The 26072-nt window shown below is 44.3% G+C and overlaps 2 long non-coding RNA genes across 2 annotated transcripts in view; one reads left to right on the top strand and one right to left on the bottom strand.

Moving 5' to 3' along the window:
• LOC113459246 (uncharacterized) overlaps window positions 1–26072 on the bottom strand; it is a 77390-nt gene that overhangs the window by 6174 nt on the left and 45144 nt on the right. The window contains exons 3-4 of the long non-coding RNA XR_003380311.2: window positions 22555–22729; window positions 604–772 (exon numbers count right to left, since the gene is read on the bottom strand). This is a non-coding gene — a long non-coding RNA (uncharacterized LOC113459246). The remainder of the gene's footprint in view (window positions 1–603; window positions 773–22554; window positions 22730–26072) is intronic.
• Window positions 50–26072, top strand: LOC141728453 (uncharacterized). Its single transcript, XR_012579368.1, has 3 exons — window positions 50–3788; window positions 18447–22985; window positions 24117–26072. It is a non-coding gene; the product is annotated as an uncharacterized LOC141728453 (long non-coding RNA).

Here is a 26072-nt window from a genome sequence, read left to right as displayed (position 1 = left end):
CTTTCAGGGAAAAAGATGTAAGAACATTCCAGACACTCTATAGACCAGCCTTTCCAAGTTGATAAAAATCTCTTACACACAAATATTAATTCTTTTGAGGGAGCTGAGGTTCCATAGACTCTCTTTGGTGCAAACACTGAAGCTTCCCCTCAAGAGCTCTCAAAGCCCATGTGCCCCTTCCAAAGGCTGCTCCCCTACTCAGGCAGCTGGAATTGGCTGGGAAAAAAGGAGCCAGCTGAACCCAGGAAAAAGGGCACTAAAAAAGTAATGAATATCCACAAACTGCACCAGCTGCTGCCCCAAAGGGGCTCAATTAAAAGATAAATATAATTAGTTTTAGTTAGTCTATAAAGCACTAGGGGATTTTCAGCACCCCATTGTGCAAGGACTGCACAAAGCCAGAGGGAGGGATTCCTCCTCCTCCAGCCCTGTGTGGGCATGAGTCTCCTTTGGAAACTCCCACAAGCAGAAAAACCCCACCAACCTAGAAAACCTTAAAGAACCTCAAACATTTTTACTGCTGTCAAAGAATAGAGGGAAGGAACAGCTTTCTATTCACCTTTCAGATGGGAACCAGGGCACAGGGAGCTGGTCAGGACTCACCTCTCCCTGAGAGCACCAGGTCCTGCTCAGCACAGCTGGGAATGCTCTGGATGGAGCAGGAACAGTGAGGGTCAGTGAGGGACAGCCCCATGGCAGCTGCAGTGTGGGGGCAGAGGCAGCAGTCCTGCTCCAGAACACCCCAACATGATTTGCACGAGGTCTGGCATTCCTGAAAAACAAAGAAAAGAGAAGTCCTTTCAGTTAAACCAAAGAAATGAATGTAAGGCTTACATTTACAGGAAATTGTAGCAAAGCAATGAGCAGCTTTGCCCTGCCCCACCTCACTGAATGTGAAGGTCACAACCAATTTCAGACCATGATTACTGTTCTTAATAAGTTTTAACTTATAATTCTGCCAAGGTTACACAGACTGCTTAAAAAAGGTAAAAAGCACCACGAGAGAAGAGTCAGGTGCCATTTCACAGTTTACAAACAGAACACTGAAAAATCCAGGGATTTGGCCAAGTTTGTAGAGGAATTTGTAACAGAGACTGAGACTGCAGCACCCAATTGATCTGCTGATATTTGAGCTGCAGGAGCAAAAGAAGTGACTTGGAAAACACAAACAGCAGACCTGCACTGGAACAAGCCCACAGGGAACATAAATGGCAAAATGGCTTTTAAATGTATTTACAGCTCAGAAAGAAGAACAACACATTTCAGGTGTTGATGGGCATGATTTATAGAGAAGCATTTCTGCTCCAGAATTTCTGGACAATCTGTACTGTGGAGCACAGGTGGCAGAAATAGGAGGTCAGGCTGACCAGGGCTGGTGTGCAGGGATTCAGAACCCAAACAAAAGGGAAAATGCAGAACCTGAGCCAGAAGTACTTGGAAGATTTGTGTATAAAAGATTTTCTGCATTAGGACAGAGGAATGTGAGGACGTTAAATACTGGCTGCTCCTTCTCATGCTTTAGCTCCAGCAATGACATAAATCACACCTCACACCAGTCTAATGCTATACATGACACAGGATTTACATGGCATGGGGAAGACACGGACAAACACTCTGACATCACAGAGGAATTCAGAGACTGGGGGAACCATGGAGACCATTCTGAGTTAGCAACAAAATCCACTGCAAACTGGTGTCAAGGAGCTTTTAAAGTGTTGGTGTCACAATTTCACTGAACTCTAGAACAGCATCTCCCTCTGAGGAAAACTTATTTTGAATACGGGGGGGCAAAAATCCACCCCCATCATAAAAAGGGAAAATCCAGTTATTTCATCTCATCTATATTACAAAATGCTTGTTGGCTGAACTGGGTGAATTTGTCTAAGAATCTGCTATTACACATCACTAAAACCCTCAGCATTTACAGAACAGCTGCTGTAAAGAGCAAGGCACTCCAGGTCCAGAAAAACATCTGTTTTCTGAAGTTCATCTTCAAGTAACACTTCTGAAATCCAAATTCACCTCTTAACACCCCAACAACCCTGAGAAGTGGCCCTGAGGTGAATAAATTCCACAGCCTGGGACATTCCTTGTGCAGCTCCATGAACTCACCAACCCTTTTAGCCAGCAGCCCTAAGGAGCAGAAGCAAATCTTTATTTTATGGATCTCCTCAGCCTTGCAGGTTGAAAGAGCACCCAGGAGCTCGAGTGACCTTTACAAGACAATCCCAGGACTTGGTTTGGCAGACACAGAGCTCAGTCAGATTCAAGGGGCAAGGACCCACTGCTCTGAGAGGACAAATCAAACTGCAGCTTCAGAGTCAGAACCACCAACTGACCTCACCAAAGTATTTACAGCCCAAATCTTTGGTTTCCCAAGGCTTAACAGTCTGGGGGTTGGACAATTCCTGGAAATGTTCTTTAGGAGACAGGAGGCTCAGTCCAGCAAGGCCCTCTGCCTTGCCCTGCCTGAAACTCCCCCACAATTCTTTCAGCCATAATTTCCTTGGCTCTTCCTGCCCTTTTCCACCCATTTCCCAGCACTTTTGTGTGCACATGAGTTCAAACCAAAGGGGATAAAGAGGAAGCCAAATCCCGCTGCCTTGTGGTCTCAGTGGTGGCTCCAACCATTGCTCACTGGAGAAAGCTGAGTCCCCACCAACTTCCTCCCATCCTACGGCTAAAAAATGATCCCTGAAGCAATCCCACAGGTGTTTAAAATGGAGACAGAGTCCTGTGATCCTGAGGAAGCAGCAGGACCTGCAGACCCTGTATGGAGAAGAGCTCAGATCATTCCTGGTTCAGCCTCCTCAGCTCCAGGCTCAGCCCCTCGTGACCACCCGGCAAACCTCCTGCCCAGCTCTGATTGATGGGCTGAGTAAATCCAAGCAAAACGCAGCAGTAAAAGAAATTTGTGAGCTAATTTACTGCTGCCATTTAGGTTAAGGTTTTTAATAGTGATTTGCCTTTATATTTTAGATAAAGATTTGTGAGGAACCAATTACCCAAGGCAGCACAAGTAGCTGTGACAGCTGAATTCAATGCATGAGCTACCCTTAGAAAGCACTGCCTGATTTTCTGATAGAAAGTGCTATGGTTAAATAGAGAGGCCAGAGCCTGTAGCTTAAAATGGGGGAAAATGATGAAGATAATTCACATGGAACGTGGCTTTTGAGGATAAAAGCTTCCCAACACAAGAAAGGGAGATCATTACTGTATATTTGTATAAAGTCAGGGCCAGTTATTTTTGTGGGCTCCATTGAAGCTGTGCCAATTTATACCACCTCTAAAGAGTTCATTAAACATCTGTCTCACCAGCACAGTGATCCAGGATTTGAACATTTGTTAATCTGAAAAATTAATTTTTCTCCTAATCCAGCTTGGTACCTTTCTTAAGACTGGGTGTGAAATGTTGGTGGTTCCTGCACTTTTTCCCTGCATTAAACACCCACTGTATTCCCTGCAGAGTCTGGGAAATTACAAGTATCTGTTCAGCTGGGATGGGGAAGGACCTGAGACCCAAACTGGAGCTTTTTAGCTCAGCCTTGCGTTGGGTTCAGGGCTCTGCTGCCCCTCAGAGCAAAGGGCTTTTTATTGCTGCAACGTTGGGTTGTTTGTGCTAAACTCAGTCAAGTCAGATGAATAATTTGCACTGAGTTTTGATTGATTTGGTGTCTTTTTCAGTTTGCCAGGGAGCAAGGAACCAATTGCAATTCCTCATTAAAAATCACTTCTGCTTAATTCCTGCAACTCCAGTTGTGGACACTGAACCTCAACCCTAAGCCTTGGTAAGCACAACTCCGCATTTTCCTAGGAAGAAATTGTCTAAATAATCTGCAACAGTCAAACATCTGTTGCTTTCAGGCCACCGGTGAAAAAGGGCTTAGCAATGCAAGAACCTTCCCAAAGTAACTGCAAAAGGGACAAGCCCTAAAAAGGGAGATGGTTTTGTCCTTTTTAGTCATCAGCTTTCTCCAGCCCCTCACTGAGCAGTGCCCAGCGTTCTCCTGGTGCTGCCACAGTGGATCCTGTCAGCCTGCAGGAAATGAAGGCTGTAAAATGATTTCCACTGAAAGCAACAGGCCTTTTCCATACTGGCATATGTTGGCATTCAGCATCCAGGATTTGTGGCTGCCGGCACAGAAACTCCCAGAAGTGACACTGAAATCAGCCCCAGTTATTTTGCATTATTTTGCATATTCTTGTGTAACAATAGCTGTGCTGAGCTGGCAGTGAGGGATTCTCAGGAACAGTCTGGCACCTCCCTCCACACCTCCAGCTCCCAGATCCGCAGCACAGGCACTGCACTGGAGGAGTTTTAGAATCACAGTCAGGATCAGCTTGTTACAGATCCACACCCACGGGCTGGGCTCTCATCCACACTCCAAAGGAATTTTACTACCTTTGATTTTGCATAAGGGCCAAATCCAGAAATAACAGCATGCCAGAGTTGGGGAGATTTGGGACAGGGTAAGGCACTGCAAACATTAAGCCTCCATTTACAAAGCACAAGTAAAGCAAACTACCACATTAATCCTCTCAGGCTTAAACTCTCCTGCTCCTTCCAAGAGATTAAAAGCATATGCCAGATCACAGTAATCAGAGGGTGAGCACTCCTTGTCCTACTTTCCCCTGCACTTCCATCCCACAGCAGACAGATGAGATGTCTGGCACACTCCTGTTTCCCCCCGATCTCAGTGAGTGCTGCAGGAGCCCTGCACCTCTGCACAGCTGGAAATAGGCATTTACATTTTGTGGCTTTGGGAGGAAACCTCCTCCCACACACTTGGAATTCAGAGCTCAAGAGGAGGCATTTTTGTCTCTGTTAGTGAACAGTGAAAAGTTTCTGATCCCCTGTAATAGAAATTAATTCATTAATTTCTATTTCTGTGTAAGTGGATCCCTCTGTAGGTACCAGCCACTTCCAAGGATTTATAATAAATGATACCCAACACTGCCCAGTCTCAGAGTCAAGAATTTGTGCTGCTCTAAGGTAAAAAGCTGCTGAATCCCACCTGGGGAAAGTTCTGATGAGCTGGAGTAAAGAGAGGAAAAAGAAAAAAAAAAAAAACAACCCTGCTTTTCAAACAGCAAAGATTTTGATAAACAACCACCAGAAAGCTTTTACTCTTTCATAAGTATTATGTCTGTGATTTTTGCTTGGCTCTTCTCTCATTATCTCCAATGTATTTTTTAGACAAAGGCTGTTCATTTAGAAAAGTGAAATGCAATATTGAATAGTTAAAAAATTCTCATGGTGCCATCCCCATTAGCTCAGGATCTGAGCAGGGAGCATTTGCCATAAATAATGCACAACTTAATCCCTCTGCATTTTTTTAAAGAAAATCCCAACATGCTACAAAGTAACAAGAAGGAAGAGAAACCCATTTCTGTAAATACATCCAACTCCTATAAACTTCCTAATCAATAACTTTTGTGATACACTGAGCTGAACAATTGATGGTTAGTGAATAATTTAATGACTTTTGGCAGCTTCTACTCCAGAACTGACTGTGAAAAGTTTGGATTTTTCTCCAGCACATTTTCTTCTACAAATTTTCTCCTAAATAATTTGTATGAACAGTTATTGCTCTTCAGAGCATTTGTGAGCACTTCCCTGTGCCTGTGATTGAATTTTGAGCTCTTTCAGACAGTTTTAATTGGGTGCATCAATCAAGCAGCATAATTTCCTTTTCTAGACATAACCTTACCAGTCCAGTCTCTTTTTCTCCACGTTGTAATCCATTGCCTAATCCAGAGTGATGGTCTCTAATCTCTGTGGTTTGGGACAGCATTTAGGGATGTGCCACTTTCTAAACTGGTAATTGCTTTCCAGAACAGAGGTAGGGATAATAGCAGCTTTAATGAGTCTCTGAATAAGCATTTTTAGGTCATTAAGAAGTGTAAATTTAGGAAGTTTCTGTCCTCACCTGTCCAGTTTCTCCACTCCAGCTGAAAGCCCTGGGGCTGGTGCAGGCTGGCACTGGGGACTGAATGTGAACTTTGGGAGAGAAATTCAGAATGTGAACTTTGGGAGCCTGAGAGATCACAGGCAACCCAGCTTTTAGCTGTGCAAGTAATGCAAGATGGGAAAACATTCCTCTCCTGAGAATGGAAATTCAGTTGGTAAAGACAGTCAAGGAAGACTCTTGAAGAAAAAGAAAGAACAAATCTTACATCACATATGAACCTGAAATTCTGTCAAGGTGAATCTTCAGAAAATCTGGCATTGAACATCTGAAGGTGAGAATGAATTTGTACTGATGGCTTTTTAGAGGAGAATGAATATGTGATTATATTGCCAACATGTACTTCTAAAAAAATATGCAGAGTGATGCATTTGAGCTATGGTTATTTCTAAAACTGTATTTTTTGTAGAACCTTTGCTCTTCCTTCCCCCAGAGTTGCCACTAATTAATTACAACTATTTGGAGTTGTAATTACATACACAACAATGGTGGTAGCTGGGAAGGGAAAGGATATAAAGTTTTTGTTTGACTTTAGAAATTTTGTGCTCTTTAACTCAGTAACTTTGTAAGTCAACATTGAACACGTGAACTTGGGACCTGAGCTAAACACTAACAGGATACTGAGTTTTCTCCTTTTATGTAGGAATTCTGACAGTTATGATGGAAAACTCTTCAGAGTGTTGTTTAAGTGTGGTGGGCAGAGAGAAATGAGACCCTTCCGGCTCCCACCTCCACCCCTCCAGTGGCTCCTCCCTGCCACGTGCTCATTACTGCTCCCAGTGCTGGGTAAAAGTGGAGAGCAGCTGGAATTTTCTTCAGTAAACTTGTATAGGTGGAGGAGCAAAACATTGACAGGCTGATTTTGTAATTACTCACTTTTTTTCATGCCATAGGGCTGTCATTTCAATTTTCCTTCAGGATTATGTTATGCCATTTATGGCTTTTCTTCAGTGATTTGTTGACTCAAGTTGCCTTTGGACCCTGTTCACTATTTCTGGCTGAAACTTTCAGATTTAATGTTTTCAAAGTTAATATTTTTCACTGAAAAATGCCCCTGTCTTTAAATATAAACTTTCCCCAGATTTACACATTTTCGGATGAACTCCTGCAGGAGTCAAACCTTACACTCAAGTGTTTTGTTTAGGAAAAAAAAATCCTATTTCTGTCCTAAGGAATGAAAATGGAATGGTTCAATTACTCATTTCAAAGCAGCTCTTCTTTCTAAAGCTTGGAAACTACATTTCAGTGGAGGAGAGGAAAAGAATGGAATATATTTATTGAACTAAGGCAACTGGAAGAAATTAGAATCACAGGGAGGGGTTTTGTTTGTTTGTTTTGTGCCCATTTCAGAGCAGACACCATTTTTTCAACAAGCTTTGCTGTTCTCACACCAGATGGCTTTATTTTTCCAATACTTTATTTTCCTCACTTATATTTTCACTGCAAGCATCTTGCACATGGAAAGAGGATGGGAATGCTTTTTATTAATCTGCCAGATATTTAACTATGCACTAACTCATGCTGGCATCTGAGCCAAACATGGGGCACCAGATGATTCAATGTGTATATTCCCAGTACACCATGGAATAGCAGGAAGGCTGGATTATCCCTATTCAGTAATTATCAGAGCTACAAAAAGAGCTGTTTGCCAAAGCAATGCTTTCAAGGGTTCAATTAATAAATTAAAAATGGGTATCAGCATTTTGATGCATTCCTGGAGCAATTTCCCATTTAACAGGCAGGAATTTGGTGAGCTTGGGGGTTGCACAGAGCAGTGGGGCTGAATTCAGCACTGCAGAGCAACTGCTCAGCTTCTGCAAGGGAGACAGAAATGTGCAATTAAAAACCACCACATCCACCATCCATGTTTATCTGGTGCTGTTTTCAGACCTGCCCTCATTCCCAGCCTTGAAGTGGAAAAAACAGCTGCAGCAAAGCAAATGCTTGTAGGGCCTTGCAGGTATTCTTAGTATTTATAATAAATACAGGTATGAGAAACCACCACGTACATCTCTCCATTTATAGTTTCTCTGAAATCTATTAAATCCCACTTTGGCTGAAAGGAGAGAGAAATGCAGTGAAACCCATGGCTCTCACCTAGGAAAAATACCCCAAAAGGTAGTCTATCAGTTTTAAAATGACTTTGCAGCCTTTATTTTGGTCATCTCAGTAAATGCCTAATTACCACTTGGACTAGTTTCCTCCCTGGAGCCAGTGCTCATTAAAAACTCACCTGAATTCAGTAAATCACTGAAGGCAATCTGGAGCTGGGATGCCTCAGTACCAAATGCCCCAGCTCAGCTCTTTTTTATTAATATCCTGAAGGGGCTCAGATGGTTTCCCCAGAATCCAGAATGGGCTTTTCTTCACCACCAGAGTCCCAAGTACATTTTGCAGCACAAACTGGTTGAGTGGAGTTTCTGTCCCTGCTTTTCTGCAGGAGAAATGTTCCCTTCTGTGTCTCGTGCTGTTCCCTCCTTGCCTCACTGAGCTGAAACCCCTGGGTGTGCCCACTCCCCCCTCAGGACACAGCATCATTTATTTGTCACATTTCTAAAGGCTGTTATCTTTTAGAAATCCATTCCTTAAACCACTGGGGTGGGGAACCAAGGGAATATCTTTGCTTTTTCTCCAACCTCTGTTTACTGCATCTGGCCAACTATTTTAGGAGTCATTTAATATTATCCTTTTGATTAAGGAAAAATATTACCTACTCTCAACTTAAAACTCTTTTGCCATCCTCCTTGCAGGATACATTTCAGGATACATTGTTATAGGAGAAATAACCATTAGCACAGTGTATTGGAGGTCTCAATTATGTTCACAGCCACAGAAACGGCTTACAAAAACCTTTGAGGGTTTTCCACCAAGATGTTTGGAAAGGAAGTTACAGTTCTGGTAATTTCCCATTTTGATTTCCTCTAAATATTTCTGTCTGAGAACAAAACCAAACAAACAACTAAACCCATGTTGGTGGGTTCAGCAGAATCAGTTCATCTTAATTTTCCAGACCCCTTTAACACAGCTTTGGTGAGTCAGACTTTGCAGCTTAGAGTCGATCTTACACTGGGAGATCCTTTTTGACTCCTTATTAAAAAAAAAAAAAATCCTAGTTATTATAACATGCTTTAAATATTGTAATTTCTTTAGCATTTTAACCTTTCAATAATAATCCTATTTAATGAAAAAAAAAAAAACCCAAGACAAAGTCTTGTGTAAATGAGATTTCAAAAAAGCTTCAGGTCAGCACCACGATCCCAGGAAAACCTCCCCCACTGCAGAAACCAAGACTGATTTTCCAGAATCTCCACTGGCAGAGGCAACACTTGCTGTGCCTCAGCTTTCCTTGCCTCAAGGGAAAATCTTCCAGCTCCCCAGGCCTTTTGAGGTGCAGCTTTCTCTGGACTCAGGCCTTGGTGTGTTCCTGGGGTGTCTGTGCAGGGCCAGGAGCTGTCCCCAGTGATCCTGCTGGGGAGAGGCAGCTCAGGAGGTTCTGGGATCCCAGCTGGCTGCTGACCTTGCACAGACCCTCTGGGCACCATTGCAGCTCCAACCCAATTAAGGCATTACTGGACATGGGCTTGGCTCTCTCAGCGCTGCCACATCACTTCAGGATGGATCTGGGGCGGTTTTGAAGGAGACTCAGATCCTGCTGCCTCAGCAATCCTAGCCCTATTTGCCATAAACAAGGAAGAAACAGATTTTAATGACAACACTTAATGCCAAAACTTTTGCAAGTGCTTATGTTTAACTATCTGATTACATTATTAAGAATTTATTCTATTTTGAAGGCACTGTTTGACATTCTCAGAAGGTACATCAGCCTCATTAAGAGGCTGAGAAAGGCAGAAACTGAGCTTGCAAGTGAAATTTAGTTTGTCACCAATACAGACACAAACACTTACATTGTGCCATCTGCCTGCTTGCTCCAGCATTCCAGGAGGATGCTCAGGAGCTGTGTTTTCCTTTAGCCTTCCCTTGGCCCCTGGTACAGGACTTTGTTGCTGCAGTAACCAATTGATACTGGCAGAAAACAGTATTTATTTAGAAATGTGAAAGAGAAGGAGAGCTGGATTTTAAAAAATATAACTCACAAAAGCAGCCTTGACCTTGCAAGCAGCACTGCTGGAACATCAGCAGGGGAATTTGCGTTCTGAGCATTAAATGCACCAAATGAACCAAGTATGTCTCTGTCTCCCAAAGGGTAAAGAGAGACCACATTTGCTCTCATTTTTAAGGTCTCTGGTTTCCAGGTTCTTGTTTGAACAGATATCACAGAAGACAAAAACCTGCCTCAAATCTCATTTTAGTTTTGTGGTCACTCTTTCCCCTTTCTCATCTGCTCTCCATCTTCCAGAGCTCATTTTGCAGCCTGGTGCCGGCGATTGCCCGCCTGGAATGAGGCTCAGCCTTCCAAATGTCAAACACATGAAAGCAGAAAAAGCCTGAGACCAAAGTGGGCTCCAGGCCCAGCCTCAGCCAGGCTGAGCTCTGTGGCAGCACAGGCAGGGAGGGCTCTGTCCCCAGCACCCACAGGACACGGGTGAGCTCAGCTGACAGCTGGGACACTGGGCAGGGAGCAGGGCTGTGTCTCTGGGTCACTGTCACCCACAGAGCACCAGCAGCACCAGCCTGGCACGAGTGGCACTGGGGGAAGGAAGAGCCCAGACCGTGCCAATCCTGCTCCTGCCTTGGGCAGTGCACACCAGCTCTGGAAACAAAGGGAGGGAAACCACAGCTTGTGGAAATTCTGCATATTTTCTTCCTTTCCCCTCCTCTCCCTTTTCCTCTGTCCACACAAAGAATCACATCAGGAGCAGCACCCCCTGGTGCTTTGCTGGTTTAGGATTCCCCTCCTGGGGCAGAGCAGCCCCAGGGCTCTGCCCAGAGCTGGAGCTGGGGAAGGGGAGCCAGGAGACAGCGGGTGTCCCATGTGCCCCCTGCTCAGCCTCAGCTGGGATCCCTGACAGACAGTGCTGCTGTCCAGCTGCAACTCAGAGCCCAGAGGACAAGTCCATCAGGATATTCAGGACAGAGACCAAATGGGTAATAATAGTAATAATAAATAAATGGTGAGAGACACAAAGAACTCACCCACCACTGGTGGCCTCACATTGGCTGATCACAGAACCTCCCACTTTCTCAGTTCTGTGGGACATGAACAAAACTGGGAATGGAAATTAAGTGGCTCCTTAATGAACCTGCTTAGTTTTGGAGCAGAATACTGAAGATTCCTCAACAGCACCATCAGCTTTAAATCCCCCAAACAGCCTGTGACCTCCAGTACAGCAGGTCCTTGGCTGAGTGCTGTGGTATTCAGTACGCAAAGATCTATTTGCTAAGATGGGAGTGGGTACTGAGGGGATAGAGATGCTCTGGGAGAGCTGGGATGTGAGCATGGAAGTGGCTCAGGAGGATGAGAACACAGTGAACACAACAAAATACAGCCTGTTCTGGTGGAAGACAATCCCAGTAATTAATAGGATGTGATATAAACTTGATTAATTTCAGTGCATATTTACTGCACTGTTCACCAGTGATTTATCTTAATTTTATATTAGCATTAATATATTCAGCTTGACCAGAGAAGTATTATTTTCATTACTCACCATAAAGGAGAATTTTTTCCAAAGGAAAGCTAATTTTACACATAATCCATCATTTGAAATTAGCCCAGCATTCCTGCCTTTTACAGATACAATTAGTGGTAAACTCCTGGGAAAGCCTCTTCTTGCACCCTGTGGCATCAGCTACAAATGCTCAGCCCACAGGGGAGGTTTCAATTGGATATTAGGGAAAATTTCTGCACTGGGATATCATCAAGTATTGAACAGGCTGCCCTGGGCAGTGGGGGACTCACCATCCCTGGAAATATTTAAAAACTGTGTGGATGTGGCACTTGGGGACAGTGCTGGCCTTGCCAGTGCTGGGGGAATGGCTGGACTGGAAGGGCTTGGAGGGCTGCTCCAACCTAAATCCCTCCATGATTCTGTGCACACTCCCCTTGGAAGGCAGTGCTGATTACCAGCAGTGTGCAAAATGCTCCCTTTCCCCCTGTGCTCAGTCAGTGATGTGGATCAATGGCTCAGAAGCAGCTGAGCTGTGCTAACATTTCCCTGTCTGTAATTAAAAGAAAAGGAAGTTGTGGCTGAGCAGGGCCAGCAGAGCTGCTCTGGGGAGAGCAGGGATGCTCCTCGTGTCTGACTGTGAGCAGAGGAAGCGAGAGATGATTCCTGCCCTCAGCAGGGCTGCCAGCTCAGGGGGTTCTTCCCATTACAGAACAAACCTGCTCCAGGCTCTCCCATTGCCTGGGCACTCTGCTGCTTCAAACAGCACTTCTGGAGCCACTCAGAGCTGAGGAAATTCAGCAAAACCACACCTATTCCTGCCAGATGAAGGGCTCAGCCCAGAAACAGCACCAAGCCAGAGTGCTGCCTGCTGTGAGCTACAGACTCAGAGGATCTAATAAAAAAATCAAGAATAAAGTGGTGATTTTTCCCCACAATAACTAAAATGATGCACAGGATGTTTTTGTGCCATTGCTTGCATTTGTTCCTGGAATAAGCAAACAGACAGTGTTTGATGCTCCATTAAGGAGCAAAACAAGAGAGTAGAAAGCTTTTTATGCTGCACAAAGAGTTGCAAGCAGGTTTTTAATATTAAAAATGATTCAGTTTAATATGCAAGGTGTCCCCCAAGTAATTAAGCCCAGAGAGACCAGCTTCTAAAACATGTAAGTAGTAGCAAGTGCACAAAATGGAAAGATTGAAGGTGATTTTGTCCTTTCTGAGGAACCCTGGGGTTTAATAATAATGCCAAAAAAGGGCAAGTCTGGGCAATGTCGCTCTGCTCACAGTCAAACATCTTGGCTTTATGGAGCTGGAAACCTTTCTCTGAAATAATGTGCTCCTGGAATATTGATCATGTTTTTATTGTAAAAAGACAACAGTTGACACTTGGTTTTCCATTACCTTCCACGCTACCCTGCAGTGACTTTAGATATGAGCAAATCCAAGCCTTCCCTAAAGAAGGTGTTAGTGGATGGCAAATTCAGAAGTGAACCACTTTTTACTTCTGTATGGGAAAAAAAATCTTGAAAATGAAGATAAAACATTAAGCAGGAAAACACTTTTCCTGATTCAAAATAGTTATTTCCAGATAGGACAAAGGCAAGTAGATATGTCTGTGTGCAAATTCTAAAAGGCTCTCAGGGAAGAATGATGCTCAGGTTAAAATAGGTGAAAAACTTGAAGGTTTCTGTTTTCTGAAAGATATTTCTTATTTTTTAATCATGAATCACCAGTCCATAGCCTGTCAAACTAGCCTTAAATCAGAAAGAAATCAACTTTCATATTTATAAATTCCTGCTATAACAGGAACCTCTCCTGATTCTCACTGGTTAAAGACTCCCACAACTCCTGTTGGTGATCATTGTCATGCAATGGTAGGAATTACAGCTAACTTTTCATCCTAAGAAACCAACATTTTAACTTTAAAAATTATTTGTATATCCTAAGCATTACACAGGTCTGTACAGCAGAGTGACAGGAAAAGGAATGGAACAAAAAGGAAGTGAAAAATGGTTGGAAAAGGGCTTTTCAGAGCTTGAGTTTTCTTTTGTTAACCTCTGAGCCAACCTAGCAGTAACTCATGCTCCATAAAAGTGCCCAAAGGACTCCACTGCCCCTGCACATGGCAGAACACATTTCACCAGACCTCAGGACCCAACCTAGCTCCTGTTGTGTCACAATCACAATGAAAGAAACACAAATGTGGAACTATTTTATGTGTGACATCCACACCAACACTGGCAATTCCAGTGGCAACAGTGAAATTCCAGATGGGAGAGGCTGCAGAATTCCTGTATCTGCTTCAAAGAGAGATGGTGAAATGAAACATTCAGCTTCCTGAGGGCTTCCTCTCAAACAACCATCATCAGCCATGATGTTCCCAAGGCAAAGCTGGGTCCTGCAGGCAGCTCTCCCTGCACAACAGGAGCCAGGAATGGCTTAGGGAATTCAGGAATTCTCAGGACCAAGGAATGGCTTTGGGAATTCAGCAATTCTCAGGAGCCAGGAATGGCTTTAGGAATTCAGGAATTCTCAGGAGCCAGGAATGGCTTTGGGAATTCAGCAATTCTCAGGAGCCAGGAATGGCTTAGGGAATTCAGGAATTCTCAGGAGCCAGGAATGGCTTAGGGAATTCAGGAATTCTCAGGAGCCAGGAATGGCTTTGGGAATTCAGGAATTCTCAGGACCAAGGAATGGCTTAGGGAATTCAGGAATTCTCAGGAGCCAGGAGTGGCTTAGGGAATTCAGGAATTCTCAGGACCAAGGAATGGCTTAGGGAATTCAGGAATTCTCAGGAGCCAGGAGTGGCTTAGGGAATTCAGGAATTCTCAGGACCAAGGAATGGCTTTGGGAATTCAGGAATTCTCAGGACCAAGGAATGGCTTAGGGAATTCAGGAATTCTCAGGAGCCAGGAATGGCTTAGGGAATTCAGTTTCCAGGCAGCCCTTTGGTGCTCACCCAAAGGAACATTCTATAGGAGCCTCCATGGAAAGGTCAAGGTGTCTCAGTGCAGTCCCTGATAGCACACTCCAAGCTTGCTTCAACTGATTGTTAGAGATTTTCTACCTCAGCAAAGTCCTGATCACTGGGTTTTAGTTTGCAATTTTCTGCCTACTTTTTAAATGAAAATTTCTTCCCTACCATTGCATTTATAGCAAATTTCTGCAGAGTTTGTTGGCATCACAAAACCAACAGCAATGAAAAGAATATTGAATAGATTTGTTCAGTGTAGTGTTGTGAAAGCTCTCTGGAATAAAAGCATCAAACATTGCAGGCTCATCTGTGCCAGGTGGGGAGTGTCACTCTGGAAACTGAGCAGATGTCTGATTACGTAGAAGGGGGCATGAGAAACAGGGAAGTTTATTATTATCCCTTTCATGTTTGCATAAATGCACTGAGTGTTTCATTTTAAGAGATGCAAGGGGTTTCTGAATAGAGGTTTCCCTTTTGCTGTCCTCTGAAACACACCTTGGTGACTGCTCACTCAGAGAGAACAGTCACCCCAAGGAAGTTCATCTCACATTGCATTCCAATGTCTGTCTCTGCCCACTGCACACAAACAGCCACTACAAGAATTATTTGATCAAAATTAATAAATCTGGAAGTGACACTAAACTAGAAGCTGGGTGGGTCCCTTTTAATCTTTGCTGGATCATCCAAGACCAGTTTTGTGGGAAGCACAGTGTGCCATGCCCAGGGCAGAGGGACACGGCACTGGAGCACTGGGATGTCACAGCAGGGGACATTCCATGGAACCTTCACTGAAGATGCAATTCTGCCTTAAGGCTTGGAAAGCTGAGGCAATGAGGAGTAGAAGAACTGCACTTGGAAAAGCTCAGTGAGGAACAAACCTCTCTCCAAACTCAGCTGTGTGTAAACATCAGCAGTTTAGGCTAAACATTTCAAAACCTGATTTCATCTCCTTTGAAAGTAGTTCCTTTCCTTGCTGGCTTTGATTAGGTCCTAAATGCCCTGCAAAAGCTGTGCATGGCATTTTTGGGGTACTTGTGTGACCTTTGGCAGGAGAAGTGGTACCTGGGAATAGCTTCCTGTACAAAGCAGGTTGATCAGAAAAGCTGGTCAGCATTTCTTAATGACAAATTCTATTCTGGTATGGTCTCTTTTTAAATTATTATTTTATTTTTTGAACAGCAGCAGCATTTCTGGCAGCAGCACAGGTATTTTGAGCCCTGCAAGAGGATTTTCAGTATGCACAGAACTTCTGTAAATGGTCCAGCATAACAGTGTTCTGCTCTGATGTTCCAGGATCTGCAGGAAGAGGGGAGAAAAGAGAGGAGGGTTTGGCCTCCTTAAAACTGGGGAAGGGAAGAATTATTCAGACAGGAAAAGGATGAAGCTGCTCAGAAAATCACAATAACTTCCTATGTGTCTTCCTCTCCACTTTACCTGCATTTAGGGCCTGTAATGCGAGCAATAAACTTCCTGACCTGCTCAGAAAAATGGATAAAGTAGAAACACTCTCACAGAGAGTGTTAGTGTGTGAGCTTAACAAAACAGGAGAAATGCTTTGGGGTATTGAACTTCTGAGTGAAGCCTGTAAAATATTAATTAATCTTTGCTGTCAATATAAACCCCAAACATAATTTAAGAAACCATGGAAGGAAAAACAACTTCTTGTACCTAGCACCTGAAATATTCCAAATGTTTCTCAGTGCCCAGGTGGGGAGCAAGCCCTGCCCAGGGAATGACTGTCAGAGAGAGTTGCCCTCAGCAACACAAAATTCCTGTCCTCTCCATACATTTTTTCATTCCAGCCTCAGTCAGGAATGCCTGGGTGATTTGGAGAGGCGATTAGGTTGCATTCCTGTTATTACAAGTAAGGGAATCAATACTAATTCACTTAGCTTTATTTTATAAGTGGCTAAAGAGATGTAACATCAGCCTCCAAAGAGAGAGAACACTTCCTGCGTGTGTTGGAATACTAATAAGAATTGGCTCAAGGTAACCACCCAGCAAGAGCTGTTTGCTAAAGCCAATTAGTTATTAATCAGGAGCTTGCTCATTTTTAAATGTCTGACAATTTTAAAATAAAGGAAAAATACAGCCTGGAGAGTGATAGCAAACCCAGACACTGCTGAAGTCAGGTAAGAAAAGAAAAGTATGCAGCATAGATTTTGTAATCTGAGACAGATAGTGAAAGAATTTCATTAAAAATAGAATCTTTCAAAACTCTGAAGAAGTTTAAATCCACCTCTGCAAAAGACCCTTCTCTATTCAACACCTGAACTTAAACTGAGGGCTTGGATATGCTGCTATGGAATAGGCATGTTACAGGTTACACATTTCAGATCAAAGGGCCAGGGCTGCATGGAAAAATACTCTGCAAAAATATGCACTTCACTTTCTTGGCTTCTTCCCTGGAGGTCTCCAAGGGCTGAACACTTAATGCTGAATAACCTTTCCTGGAATCTCTTTGTAGTGGATATAAGCCACTGAGAGAGAATCTGAGCCACAGGAGAAAGGAACGTCCCTCAGCCCCAGCCTTTGAGTTAGAACAGCCTTATTTCTAAATCCATCCAAAATGCACCCCAGTTTAACTGCAGAGCAAAGGCCTTCAGTGAGAATATCCTCTACCAGCAAACTGCTGCTGCAGCCACTGAGCCCTGTGCTGCTCCCAAACGCACAGCAGAGCGAGGCAATCCAGCATTTCCAGGCTTTGTGCCTGGCACTCAGTAACACCGGGTTGCAGTAATGGCCATTATCCCCTCCAGCTGCTCTGCCATATTCTCCCTTCAAACCCATCACCTCCAGTTTTGTTAAGGACCTGCAGAGCTTTCAGTTGGCTTAAACAATCAAGTTTCTCAGGATAAGAAATCAATAACCATTTAATATTTAAGCAGCTTACAAGCCACAGCTGAACTCTGCATGTGGCAGCAGTGTTCCAAGTACAGGGAATTTCTGCAAACCCCAGTGCCTGGAGCAGTGAGGTATTAACGTGGCTCCTGGTTATCTCCACCTGAGAGCCCAGCACTCACTCACAGAACAAACACTGCCCATGATGCCTGCCAGGGCTGGCTGTTCCCCCACTGAGTGCATCCTGCTCCAGCCTGGGGGCAGCATTGACAGCGAGGCCTTAATGGAGAGACAGCCCCGGGGGAGAGGCTTCGATTCCCCCTGCCGGTAAAGCAGGTACTGGGATCAATTGTGCCCTGCAGGTGATCCGTGGCTGCTCTGCTCTCCCAGGATATGTTTTGCTGTGGGTCAGCTCCTGAGAAAATCTTCCATGACTCTGCAGAACCAGAGCACTTAAAAGAGAGTTTCTGTGCCAAGTGGATAAATGCAGCCAGATGTTATGGACTGGCTGGGATAACAGCACTTGGAAACCACAAAATTAAACACAGACTGTACACAACAAACCTTCACTCAGGTATTTCCTTTGGACTCAGGAGGTATCACTGCCAGGAAAGAGCTCAAAGGGCAGGTGAGGCAGGAAAAAGAGCTCAAGGGAACAACTCCACTGATCCCAACTTAAGGGCCTTCCCCTGCATCCACCTATCTGCACTGATACTGAGAGATGGGAACTGGAAAGTTTCCAAGTATGTTTTCACCTCCAGTTAGGAGGTGAGAAAGAACAGCTCAAATAAGTATAAATATATAAAATATCTGTCTAAAATTCTATATTTTGTAGACAAATTTGTCAGAACAGACCTCTTTTTGCATTGAAAGAAGGCTTAAAAGCAAAATAATCCCTTCTCTTTCCTAAGCTGTGTGAATACTTTAACAGTGAACACATTAAGTTTTAAAGGAAATCAATGTTATTTATTCCAAGCCTTTAAGAAGAGGTAAGAGACCTGAAACAAGGATTTTCTGCAGATAAAGACTGTTGGGTCCTTGTAATCCTCAGCTTGCTTTTTTATCCTGAGAAAATGTACTCCTTTGTTGCAGATAGTTGGCTGCTCCTGGACATCCCTAATCCGTGAGGGGCTGATCAGCAGCGCCGAGTTTCCGAGCAATGAAAGCCCTCATTAGGAACGGCTTTTGTCACCTCCCCGCGCAATGAAGAGATTGCTGCCACACAATGCACTCATCAATGGGCATTGTCCTTTCCCGGGGGATAATTCTGTTTATTTTCCGGCATCTCCTCGTGGCAGGAAACAATTGAATTGGGAAGAGAGAAAACAGGCAGCTATGATTCCCTGAGGATTTGTGTGTGTCTTTCCAGTCTGGTTTTTTTCTGTAATTTCTCACTCCCGAGCTACTTGGGGGTGAGCTACACAGGGCATGTTTCTGAGATGCACTCTGCCTATGAAAAACCCCTTCATTTTTATGAGCTCTGGGTTTTTAAGATTGCTTGGTGACTTTCAGCATTGAGGAGCTCCAGAGCCATCTGTGAGCTGCAGGGGATTGGGCATTCCCTACTAACTGTGCCACAGGATGGATTTCCTGCCACGGGCTGGTAAAAGCCACCCCAGTGACTCCTGTGGGGCTCTGAGGACACGCTGTGGTTACCCAAGGCAGGGGAAATTGTAGTTTTATTTAGCATTTACAGAAGGCAGCTACCAGCAGTTGTTTACAGGAGCAAATACCCAGTGACAAACAGTTCCTGGAAGTATCCAGCCTCTGCCACACATTTTGCAAGGAAGCCAAGCCTGACAGGTTGTCTTTAACCTGGTACCAATCAATACAGCAGCAGCAGCAGCAGCTAATCACAGCCATTACTGCAGAGCTCTGGGAACAGCACCTGGAGAGGTTTGCACGGGGACCCAGGAGCTGGGAACGGGCAGAACTCTGCTCACAGACACTGCGAATCCAACACCCCCAGGATGGGAATAACAAACCAGCAGCAGAAGGAAAGCCCTTGGAGTAACACACTCCAAACTCCACTTATCCCACAGGTGGAAAACAGAGATCCAGGCCTGTTTTCTGTCTCTGGCAGAGCAGCCTGAGTCACAATGAAACAGATTAGCTGAGAAACAGCAATAAAACCTCCTTCCCTTGCTAGTGTTGCTGCTCTCACTGGGATTTCAGGGGGGTCACTGCAGGGACAGGGACCTGCAGCTCCCAGTTACTAAGGGGTACATTATGCTAAGGACAGCTGAGTCTCTGGGATGACACACTGGAAACCCACCTGGCACGGGAATTGTGGTCAGAGCTCTTAACTACAGGGACTTGCTGGTAGAGTTTTCCAGGAGAAAATATGTCACTATCACATTTACTCGTCAATTATTGCTAATAGAAACAAATAACTTGCTTACTTAAAGTAATTACAAACCTCGTGCTAAAAAACAAAAATTAAGTTAAGCAAGCACAACTCATTTCTTCACCATTTCCCCACTGGCAAAATAATTAAATTACATTTTGCAATTTTTAGGAATTCTTAGTATGAATCATTGATTTTATTCTAATAACATGATTGAGTAGTCTACAATTTTTTCAGGAGTTGCAAATGCTTTCACAACTCCAGATTGTCACCACACAAAAAGAGCAAAGGAAAACATTGAAATGGTTTTATTTGAAACTGCCTTTGTATCCACACCAGCTCCAGGAGCATTTTGCAGATGTTTTCTCTTACACATGTATTTGCCAGCTTTGTCAGGAACCAAATGCCAGTGAGGAATGCAAGCCTGCCCCAGCATGGTGGACAATTTTCTTGTCCTCTGACCATGACAGCCCTTCCAGGGCAACATAAAAGAGATTTTTAACAGAGGGCTTCTTTTTTTGCAAGTTACTCTCTTCCTATTCCCATTACAGGAACCTGATGACCAGACCTGTGTCTTCTGAAATTCTATTCTTGTTTCCTTTCATTTCATTTCTTTCAGCTTTCTTCCTAAACTTTTCCCTTTGATGCCCACCTGGAACCTAAAATGCTTTTTTATGCTGTAATGATCCTCGTCAGAAGCTCCTGGCTCCTTAGGGAAGCACAAAGCTGTGCACACAGCTCACAGAGACTCCTCTCACTTCAGCTGTCCATTCTCCAGCAGGTTTGAGCTGATTCAGTGCTCAAAGAATGACTTTACCTTCATCTTCCTCCTCCTCTGATAATTTAACTCCTGGGGCATTAAATGACCAACCCCAGCTTGTTCTTAAACTTCAAATCAGCCTGTGACCACTTGGGCTGAATTTACTGCTGTTAGGATCTGCATTGTTGTGTTTAGCTTTTCCAAGATAAGTGTGTTGTTTTATGCTTTTGACATAGCACAGACACAGAGATGTCTTTTTTAATCATCTCACAAGTATCTCAGCTAATCAGCGTTTATGTTTCATGGTTACAGTCTCCTGGCAACAAAACTTTATCTCAAACTGCCCCTTGTTGTTTTGGAGACCCTGTGCCCAGAGCATGGTACATCTTTTCTTTTTCCAAACACTCTTAGTGCTTTTCCTTGTTCTCCTTGTGATTACCCACTGCTGGTCTGAAATAAAGCACCAGGAATATGCCAACATTTACACACAGATTTCTCCTGCTTCTGGTTGTTCCCTTGCACATGATCCACAACTCTGTCACTGAGAAAACCCTTACTTCACAGAAAAAAGGAAAAAGAAAGCCCCCAAACCACCAAGAACGGCATAGGAGGCTCAGCTGTACTTTTCCAAGAGAGCATTCACACATGCCAGCTGTTCCAGCCTTACAGGCCTGTGGCAGAGGCTTCCAGCCTTCAAAAAAGAGATGGGAGGCTCTTTTAGAATATGTTATCCATAAATTCAAACTTTCTGTTGCTGACAGCTTCAGGGAGGACACCACCTCCCAGTAAGCCAGAGCAGCCTGGTCATTTGGAGCCAGCACTCCAATCCTGTCAGTTCAGACCAAAGCAGAGATACCTCAGACCTGGCTCTCTCCCTGTCCAAGGCATTTAACGCAATTTAACACTGACATTTGTGATTTGACTGGGGGGATGAGCCTCAACCTCACCTGCATGTCACACCTCACACACATATTGATGCTCACTGATGTTTCTTGAGCCCCGTTCCTCCAGACTCTCATGCAAAAATAAATGTGGGGTATTTTTGTATAAAAGCTAGACAGATAACGTGAAAGGCTTGTATAGCACCAGCAAAGTGGCCTAGGTAGTCATGACAACCACGTCAGTGCTTATAAAACTTCCCTTCTTCTTAATCTTTTCTGCAGTTTAGATAGCACACATGTGAGCTGTAAAAACCAGTATCTGATGTGCAGCAATAAAATGGAAAGTGAAATGTTCCCAGCAGCCCTCACAGCAAGGCTCAGACACTGACAGCTGTTGGTGCCATTGGCAGCAGCTTTGTCCAGCTCCCAGAGGGACCCCTCAGTGTGCCCAGGCCTCAGAGAGACCAAGAGCCCTTTCCCAGCTCTGGGGGTGAGCAGGGAAGGGCAGCAGGGAGAGGGTTAACTCTGCTTTTAAGGGAAGAAGATCAGACACTAAACACACACAAGCACATTATAGATATATTCAAATCCCCACATACTTATAGTTTCCTTCATCATCTGATCCCTGGAGGGCTCTGCTGCTCAGCCCCAACTCAAGGGACTGTGGGTTCCCACAAACCATCCTTCCTTGAGCAAGAAGCAACATCCATCTTTTGCTTTCAATCTTCTATGCTCATGACTTTTTCACCTCATTTTTAATGTGGAAATTTAAGACCCCTCCCAGCCTTATCATTCACAGGTGGAAACCAAAGCACACCAGAAATAAATACCCCTCTCTATCCCAGAGGGAAGTAAATACATTTGCTTCAGCAAAAGGGAGTGACTGCTGTCAGTAAAACAAATCACCCCCTCTCTAATCAAGTGATAAACTCAAGAAAATTGCAATGCTTAATATACCAAAATCTGCCAAGAATCATGTGTACCTTCAAAGGATAAAAAATGGTTGGCATCTGGACTCTAATAACTGAACTCACTTTCATGTACTATTATTGTTAAGAAGTGTAATTTACTGAGGTAAAAGACAAATAAAACTCTTATTTTATAATAAAATAATTATGGTCAGTGGGCTCATTTCTTTCTTTCTCTCAGCTGTGAAGAAGAAATCTCTGACATCTGTAAGAATTCCCCAACTGCACGTGACACTGAACTTACCAGGTCTCCATCAGCTGTGTCAGGGAAACAGCTCCATCTTCCGGGAGGCAGCGGCCGGGGAGGGAGCGCTTCCCGCGGCTCCTTCGCCTCTTCGCGGGCTTTGTCAGCGGCGCTGCCCGGGCAGGATCGCTGGGCTCAGCACTCGGTGTCTCGGGGCTGCTTGGCAGTGGCAGAACTGTGAAAACAAAGTAAACAGAGACTTAGCAGCCAATCCGCGGCAATGAAAGCATCCCACAAAACCAGAGGCACGGCGAAGACACTCCCGAGTACCCCAAATCCACAATGACACGGGTGTAGAACACAAACGCCCTTTAGGATGATCCCTGCCACGAGCAAGTTCCGCAGCTCCCAACACAGAAATTAGCGACACCACATATACAGTCAGTGCCGAGATAGCCGAGCAAATGCCTGACAGGATTCTTCTCCAGCAGGTAAAGATTGGATGCTAGCAACTTGTTCTACAAAATGGGGAAAACTCTCAGAGTTTGGGGTACTGCATTTAGCAGCGTACAAATGGCAGTTTGGGATGGAAGCTTTGCGTTTCTTTCCAACTGAAAACGTCACAATGTGAGTTCTCTCATAACAAGTACCATGATCCACAAGGGCTGGGAATGAGCTCCCTGAGAGATGCTCAGGAAGCTCCTTAGGCAGGAATCAGAGATTTAAATTGTGCTGTTTCATTGGCTGTGATTCTGCTTTAAGCATGTAAAGTCTGACTGAAGCCAAATAACCAAATACCTGCATCACCTTCCCAGGAACATTAATGCCAACTGTTGAGAAGTTTCTGTTAATTATACACAAAATCATTATTTTGGTCTTAGACTTTCAGTCACTTTTCTGCAGCTTTTGACAGCCATAACCACCTTCATCTTTAGGTTCCTGTCTACTTTGCTCATTAACTACAGAGAGCAGAACTTGAGTTACCTCCAAGGGTCACTGACCTTATTACGTCTCCACCTTTTTCCCCACATGGAAAACAATGAGCCTGAAACTAATACAAAGCTCCTTGGTTGATCCCAGGGAGCTGTGCATGGTGTTCCTGCACTGACCAGAGGGAAGAGGACTCTTATCAAGCAATGACTGAGGACAAATAATAATTTTTAGATGTTCATGACAAAAACCTGTACCACCCTCTGTAACATTTAGAGGTGAGAGCTCTCCAAAGACACCAATAAGAAAACATTTACCATTCCTTCTGGATTTTTGTTTGTTGGGTTTTTTTTAGTTTGGTTGTTGATTCTGTTTGTGTGGTTGATTTTTTTGCTTGTTTGGGTATTTTTTGGTGGGAGCACATGTTTTGGGGTATTTTTGGTGTTGATTTTTTTCATAATACTGACTTATAGCTTTGTTGTGTAGTTTCAGTTTAAGTACATTGAAAATACATTGGTTGTACATTTAGTACATTGACTGATTGGTGAAAAATAAATCACCCCACATTTCTTATACAGTAAAGAACCCAGCTGAAGATCCTCCCTTGTTTTTGATTGTGGAATGTCTGAGACAGAACAGAATGGCCCCAGATTGGTTTAATCACAGGTGATGTCTGATTTTTCTTTCTCTAGGTGAATCAAATTGTTTATGTTGATTTCCTAAATCACATGGAACATTCTCTCTCAGCTGGGCCCAGGAGACAAAGATTGAGTCCCTCCTCAAGCAAGAGGACAAGAGAGGAACTTCACAGCACAAAGGATTTCCAGTCTCCATAAAATGCTTTCATCCACTTTTTTTGCACCTCTCCTTGTCTGCCCCTCCAGCACATAGGCAATCATTGTCAGATATTTATTTCAGATGTTTTCTCTCCCTTAATTCCTTCTTGAAACTTCAGCTTTTGCTGGATTTAGTACAATGCATCTAAAGCTTTTCTGGCAGCTCTTACACCTGCAGATTTTGGAGAGATTCTGCCTTTCTCCAAGACCTCTGCAATTCCCCTTTCACCACATCAAGCCCCACTGTCCAGGAAGTCCAACAGAGCCTCATTCATTGAACCACAAGGTTTTTGCCCAAGGAGCTCCCTGCAGCCCTGCCTGAGCCACCTGCAGCCTGTTCCTGCAGGAAACACGGAGCCACATCGGTCTGGGCTCCACAGGGAGTGCCTGCTGCTTGTCACAGCTGTGCCTCACCAGTGTCCCCCCGCCACCACCCTCCTGTGCCCTTCGGCACCAGCCCAGGTCTGGGGCACACTTTAGGGTTTCTCTAAACTCTGCAAAGTCAGGGCGAGGTTGGAACTGACATCCAAAAATAACTTTGTGCTGAGCTTTAATCAATGAACTTCAAAAGGTTTGCTGATCCAGCCCATAAAATACGATTTTAGCTCCTTGTCCGTGGTGCAGCCTCCTGTAACATGGATCAACAGGGAAACGCCCACTGCAGCTCCAACATCAGGGCCACAAACAGCCAAGCCCACTAACAAGTGTTTCATTAGTGCTCCATAGCAACACTGAGCTGCTGCTGCTGCTCCTGCAAGTCACACAGTTGCACGAGGAGGTGACAGTGGCTTTCTGTTTGTCAGCTGGGAGGGCAAAGAAGACAAGGGAGGCAAAAGAAGAGAATCCTCATCACTACTGGAGCAGCTGCTTTCCTGCTCTGAAGCTCCACTGCAGCATTTTCTGGTGCCTTTTTGCTACACAGATTCTTGGACAAAGCACTCCTGGGTGCTGCACTCATTGTAACAGCCTGTGCAATGCTTGGAAGGGTGTGGATAAACAGTGACCAGAACAGAGCTTTGAAATGACAAATTTCCCTATTCCTAGGGAGGGAAGGCAGAATTCTTTCCCTCTCTCCAAGGCAAGAACTTCAATCAGCTTTCTGTCCCTCCTGGTTCATGGGATTTGTCCTTGGCTGGGGGTGCCATGTCAGGGACAGTGTCACCTCCAGCCATCACACCCCTGGCCAGGCTGGGCCAGGCCTGACTGCAAGTTTTCCTTTTCCAGGGATGTCCCAAGGGAAATTCCCACTCAGAGGGAATTGCTCAGAGGCCTCTCAGCAAGCTTTGCTCCCTGCTTTCCAGGCACTGTAAGTGACTTGGAGCACATCAAAGCCCTCAGCAGCCACAGCATTGATGCCACCAGGGAGGCACTGCATTCAGCACCAACATCAGGAGGAAATATTTGAGGAGAGCTGAACCAAAACCCTGCTGAGATCCATACATGTGTTTCTGCTCCCTCAGCTCCTGCATCTCCTGTACTCAGCAGATGTTAAAATCAGGTGATCAATTATGAAAAATAAAAATTCAAATAGTTACATTATAATTTTAAGTGCTGGGAGGGTCTCAGCACCTAACTGTAAAACAAAAACCCAAAGAAGGCAGCCCAGTGCTGTTCCTGCTGTGTCACACCCACCATGTGACACCTTGCCATGGGAAGCACAAGGTGTCCTGGAACCTCAGCACAAATACCCCACTGACACAAACAAAGGCAGCACCCCCCTGGGCTGAGGTGCAGCTGACATATGGTAGATTTTGTGAGTCATTTACTGCCTGCTTTTGCCTAGCTGTCCTTTTTTTTTTTTTTTTTTTCCAG

The sequence above is a fragment of the Zonotrichia albicollis genome, chromosome 3 (genome assembly GCF_047830755.1).
Source record: "Zonotrichia albicollis isolate bZonAlb1 chromosome 3, bZonAlb1.hap1, whole genome shotgun sequence".
Classification (NCBI taxonomy): Eukaryota; Metazoa; Chordata; class Aves; order Passeriformes; family Passerellidae; genus Zonotrichia; species Zonotrichia albicollis.
The sequence above is the reverse complement of the archived record's forward strand: the minus strand, read 5'-3'. Positions and strand labels throughout refer to the sequence as shown.